Raw genomic sequence first — 6,673 nt, 5'->3', positions numbered from 1 at the left:
TGAGGTCTCTTTCTAACCGGGCAATTCTCCACTTGATGTGCACTTGCTTTGCAAATGAAGCATTTTTTGGGTTTCTCACACACAGCCCGCAGATGCCCTAGATCACCATAGTTGTAACGAATAACTTGCTGATAATTGGTGAACTCCACACTCTGACCCCCTGTAATCACGTTTCAGTTTTACCACGGAGCTTTAGTATACCAGAGTTTCAAAGTATCTCAGTGTCAAGCCATTGCACTGTTCCTCCTCAAATAAGCACAAGTTTTGCCCGCGAGGACATTGGCTTCGTTCCTGTAACAATACTCAAGCTGCATGCTATGCGGGAAGAGGAAGAAGAAAGGGGACTGCGAAGTGCGAACAGAGAAGGAGACAGGGGAATTAAGACTTTGCTTTTTTCCTTACCTGATGACACCCACAGACACGCGCCTCTTATCTAGGCCTCTTAGCCACACCACACCACACCAATGCCCAACAACGACACGCACAAACGTACTCACATGTCAGACTACCACTTCAGTATCCTGTGCACACGGACATCGGCTTCAGAGCCAACGGACAATGGAACAAAACAGACATATATCTGCCAGCACTGACGCACACATGTAGACAAAATCTATAGGGAAAGCGACGATGGGCACAGCATGATCTAGTTCCGGTTATTACATCTACTTTCAGACGACACTCATCACATGCCGTGATGATGGAGTTCCGACTTAGCTTGACGAGCATCGCTTCCTTCATTTTATGGATGCTTCCTTCATTTTGTGGATGCTTTCACAGATTCCAACCTGCAGGTACACTTATAGCTTTCAGACATGTACCTGAATATTGTCAGCACATGATAAACCCGATTTCATTTTGTAGGGAGTGTTAGATTAATATGTCACGTATCGTGACATATCTCCTAATCCCCTAAATCGAGGAGTATCGATATTGTTGTGATCTCCCTTTTATGGTTAGGATTGTAAATCTGTCTATATATTGACATGTAATGGAAAAGCCCAAGTGTGGCAAATATTCTCTAAATTTTTCATGGTATCAGCCTAAGAATCCTCTCGCTTCCGCTCCTCCAACCCTAGCGCCGCCGGCTCCTACTCCCGCGCCGCCGGCTCCTACTCCCGCGCCGCCGGCCACCACCTCCCTCCCATGGCGCCCTCCGAGCCGGCTGCTCCTCACCCCAACGCCGCCCTTTGGGCGCAGGCCACCGCCATCCCCAACGTCCGCTCTCTCGTCCCCATCGTCCTCGAGTTCAAGAGCGCCGTCTTCCCCAAGTGGAGGACCTTCTTCAACATCGCCGTCACCACCTACGCCCTCACCTCACCTCCGAGACGCCCTCCACCGACCCAACGTGGCTCCGCCTCGACGTCCTCGTGCTCCGCTGGCTCTATGGCTCCATGGCCATGGACATCGTCGACCTTGTCATGCCTACCGACCCCGCCACCGCCACGGTGTACAAGGTCTGGACCGCCGTCGTCGCGCTCTTCAACGACAACCAAAAGAGCCGCGAGATTTATCTCGCCGAGGAGTTCCACAACATCAAGCAGGAGGATCGGTCCATCACCGAATACCTTCACCTGCAGAAGACGGCGGCTGACGCCCTCGCCGAGGTCGGTGCGCCCGTCTCCGATCCCGAGCTCGTCACCAACGTCATCAAGGGCCTCCATGAGCGCTTCGACAGCGTCGCCGACATCGCCCCCCTCCTCACGCCGTTCCCTACCTTCCTCAACTTTCGCAACATGCTGCTGCTCCACGAGATGAAGGCCTCTCGGCGCTCCAACAACACCTCGGCCTCTACTTTTTACGCCGCCAAAGGACCCGTCCCCGCTCCTCCCAGCGGCGGCGGCTCGTCCTCCGGAGGCGGCGGTGGTGCTCCTTCCAGTTCGGCCGGCGGCCAGCCATGGCGGGCTCCTGCTCCCGTCCACAATCCTCATGCCACCGGCTATGGCAAGGGGAAGGGAAAGAACAAGGGGTACAAGTCCGGCGGTGGCGCTCCTCCCATGCCAACTCCGTTCAATCCTTGGACAGGAGCCATCCAGATGTGGCCCATGCAGTCCCGCCCCACCAACACTGGCGGCAACACCGGCGGCATCCTCGGACGGGCTCCGGGCCCCCGCTCTCACGCCTACATGGCCGCTCCACCGGCTGCTCCCGGCGCCTACTACGGCGGTTACGGCTCCGTCCCATACGGCGTCGCGCTGCCCTACGCTGCACCACCAACACCGGCACCATCATGGGACACCGCTGCTCTCGCCCAACACTTCACCAACATGACGTTGCAGCAGCCCGCTCCCGAGTGGGTCATGGACAGTGGCGCGACCGCCCACCTTTCCTCCGATGTCGGTATCTTATCCTCCCTTTCTCCTCATCCTATATATCGTCACGTGGTGGTCGGCGACGGTTCCACCGTTCCCATCACCACATCCGGTCATTCTTCCCTTCCCTCCCTTTTTCCTAACAGACCTTTTCACTTACGCCATGTCCTAGTAACACCTACCATTATCAAAAATCTTATTTCCGTTCGTCAATTCACTACTGATAATCATTGCATCGTCGCTTTTGACCCCTTTGGTTTCTCTGTGAAGGACCTTCATTCCCGGCGCGAGATCCTTCGGTGCAATAGTACGGGGGAGCTCTACACGTTCACATGCCCTCCGCCTCCTCGCGCCCTCGCCACGCTCACCGCCCCTCACGACGTGTGGCACCGTCGTCTCGGTCATCCCGGCCATGATGCTTACCGTCGCCTCTCGCAGCATATTTCCCTCCCTTGTATTAGACAAATAAATCACTCCACTTTATGTCATGCTTGTCAACTAGGACGTCATGTCCGTTTGCCTTTTTCTGCTTCTACTACTTGTACCACTCGTCCATTCGAGTTAGTGCATTGTGATCTTTGGACTTCACCAATCTTGAGTGTTTCTGGCAATAAATATTTTTTAGTCATTCTTGATGATTTCACACATTTTCTATGGACCGTTCCACTTCGCCAAAAATCTGATGCTTACGCTTCGCTCTTCGCTTTTCGCGCATTCGCTCATACTCAGTTTGGCTTACCTCTCATGTCCATACAATGTGACAATGGTCGTGAGTTCGACAACAACAAACTCCACTCTCTTGCTGCCACACACGGTATTCATATTCGTTTTTCTTGCCCATACACATCCCAACAAAACGGTAAAGTTGAACGCATTATTCGCACCGTCAATGACATTGTGGGTTCTCTCTTATTTCAGGCTAGCTTACCTCCTCGTTTTTGGGCCGAAGCACTTCACGCCGCCACTCACGTTTTTAACCGTCTTCCCACCAAAACCATTGCGGCTCCCTCTCCATACTTTGCCCTTCACGGCAACCATCCCGATTACTCATCACTACGCGTCTTCGGCTGCCTATGCTATCCCAATACCGCCTCCACCATGCCACATAAACTGTCGCCGCGTTCGAGTGCTTGCATTTTTTTGGGCTATTCCTCTCATCATAAGGGATATCGGTGCATGGACCTCACTACCCACCGCATCATCATCTCCCGTCACGTCATCTTCGATGAGATGACCTTTCCATTTGCCTCCCTACAGCCCACCACCGCAGCCACATACGACTTCCTCGCCGACGATGACACACTACCCATAATTGTCCCGCCTCTTCCGATCGCCACTCCTGCCCCTACCCCGCCACCTACCCCACCACCCACCCCTCCATCACCACCCGCACCACCCTCACCACCCGCCCCTCCCTCACCGGGCGCCCCTCCCGAACTAGGCGCCCCACCCACTCATCGCACACGCAGCACCTCCGGCATCCACAAGGGCCCTCGCGAGCGGCTTAACCTACATGTTTCATCTGTCAGCAGGTACTCGCCGGTCCCCACCTTCGCCCGTGCAGCTCTCAAGGATCCCAACTGGCTCGATGCTATGACTGCGGAGTACCGCGCTCTCCTCAGCAACAACACTTGGGATCTTGTGCCCCCTCCTCGGGATGCTAACATCGTCTCCGGCAAGTGGGTTTTTCGCCACAAGCTCAAACCCGATGGCTCCCTCGATCGCTACAAAGCTCGCTGGGTGCTTCGGGGTTTCTCTCAGGAGCCCGGTGTCGACTTTGACGAGACATTCAGCCCGGTTGTCAAACCGGCCACCGTGCGTGTCATCCTCTCCATCGCGCTCTCTCTTAATTGGGAGACTCGTCAGCTCGACGTCAAGAACGCCTTTCTACATGGCACTCTTGCTGAAGTCGTCTACTGTCGTCAACACACCGGCTTCATCGACTCCACTCGCCCCGAGCACGTCTGTCGGCTGAACCGTTCTCTATACGGTCTCAAGCAGGCTCCCCGTGCGTGGTACCAGCGCTTCGCGACTTTCATCACTTCGACCGGCTTCGTGTGCTCCCGCTCGAACACCTCGTTGTTCGTTCTCTGGTGTGCGGAAGGCACGGCCTTCCTCCTGCTCTACGTGGACGACATCGTCCTCACCGCCTCCTTGACCCGCTTGTTGGACAGGATCACGGCCTCTCTCCGAGCAGAGTTCGCCATGACGGACATGGGCAGCCTTCACTACTTCCTCGGCATCGCGGTCACCCGCGACTCCTCTGGCATGCATCTTTCGCAAGCTAAGTACGCCGTGGAGATTCTGGACAGGGCCGGCAAGACTGCCTGCAAGTCGGCCTCGACACCGGTTGACACCTCGCCGAAGCTCGCCGCTACTGCCGGCTCTTCCGTGGCCGATCCCACGGAGTACCAGAGTCTTGCTGGAGCTCTCCAGTACATCACCTTTACGCGCCCCGACATCGCGTACGCCGTTCAGTAGGTTTGTCTTCATATGCACGACCCGCGTGAGCAGCACCTCGCGGCCATCAAGCGCATCTTGCGCTACGTCAAGGGCACGATCTCTCATGGCCTTCAGCTCTACTCGACTTCGCCGGACTCCATGATTGCCTACACCGACGCCGACTGGGCCGGCTGCCCTGACACTCGGCGCTCCACGTCAGGCTTCTGTGTCTACCTCGGAGATAATCTCGTCTCTTGGTCCTCCAAGCGACAACACACGGTCTCGCGCTCGAGCACTGAAGCCGAGTACCGCGCCGTGGCTAACGCCGTGGCTGAGGCGAGTTGGCTTCGGCAACTTCTTTAGGAGCTTCATCGACCATCTCCTCCTGCGACGATCGTCTTCTGTGACAACGTCAGCGCCGTCTACATGTCCACGAACCCTGTCCAGCATCAGCGTACGAAACACATCGAGATCGATCTCCACTTCGTTCACGATCGTGTTGCCATGGGTCCGGTCCGTGTGCTGCATGTTCCCTCGTCACGCCAATTCTCCGACATCTTGACGAAGGGCCTCCCGTCGCCGTTGTTTCTGGATTTTCGGTCCAGTCTCAACGTCCGCTCTCCTCCCGTTGTGACTGCGAGGGAGTGTTAGACTAATATGTCACGTATCGTGACATATCTCCTAATCCCCTAAATCGAGGAGTATCGATATTGTTGTGATCTTCCATTTATGGTTAGGATTGTAAATATGTCTATATATTGACATGTAATGGAAAAGCCCAAGTGTGGCAAATATTCTCTAAATCTTTCAGGGAGAATTACGGCACATGTTCATCAGAGCTTGGAATTTTCCTGCGCTGTCATCACAGTGGTCCATCAATTAGTGAACATGGCGAATGAGAGTCCAAAGCACACAAGAGGGTATCCATCAATTAACGAGCATGGCGAATGAGAGTTGTGTGCTTACTCTGTATGCTTAAGAACGAAACCGTGTTGTTGCTGAATGTCATCCGGCACTTGATTTCCTGACAGACACGAAATCAGTATCGAGTCTGAATGCCAATTTTCCTGACGATTACAGAGAAAAAAGAGGCGAATAAAGATGATGAAAGCATTTTGTCACCATATTTAATTAAATACTCATCAAAGCAATTTTGGTATTGATATATGGAGCAGAACAGAGGTTTAGCCAGATTAAGTACTGTGCTGAGTTGATTTGAGTAGAGTTTACGGACTTAAATTAGACGGAGATGGAGCGTAGGTCGGAGAAATGAGTAGTGTAACTAAAAGATTTGGAGAAAATATATTTATAGAAGGGGCGTTGGTCGGAGAAATGAGTAGTGTAATTAAAAGATTTTTCATGACCGAGCTCTGCTCGTAGGGTCACCTCTTTATGTTGATTTTGATGATTGTTGAGATGAGCACAGAAGCAGCAAGCAACGAGATAAACTTGTCCTAAAAAAGGCAGATACTTGTCAAAAAAATAGGCAAAGAGCGTTGCAACAAGACCGGAGTAAGCTGCTCCTACAAAACTAAATAAAAAGGTAATCAGTGGGGAGTCACTTAAACCATAATAATCAGTTGGACTTCAAACGGACATTCGTTTTGTCTAGATTTCGTCCGTTTGAGATGGTAATGGGGACGAGAACGGACATGCGTGTCCCGCTTATGTTTAAGGCATCCACCGCGGCAGAACGACCCAAAGCGTCCGTCCCACCGCCCCCGGAATCTCGTCGCCGCGGCGCGCTCGCTGAGCCCGCCCGCCCGCGCCGTCCCGCTCCCCCGACCACCACTCCCCACGGGGCCGCCCAGCCGCTCGTGGCCCCGCCCTCGCCCGCGGCGGCCCCGCCCCCGCCCCCGCTGCACGAGCTGGAGCGCGTGCGCCGCGTCGTGGGTGGAAGTGCAGCGGCAAGCGCGCAC

The sequence above is a fragment of the Triticum dicoccoides genome, chromosome 7A, assembly GCF_002162155.2.
Source record: "Triticum dicoccoides isolate Atlit2015 ecotype Zavitan chromosome 7A, WEW_v2.0, whole genome shotgun sequence".
Classification (NCBI taxonomy): domain Eukaryota; kingdom Viridiplantae; phylum Streptophyta; class Magnoliopsida; order Poales; family Poaceae; genus Triticum; species Triticum dicoccoides.
Note: the sequence above shows the minus strand (reverse complement) of the source record.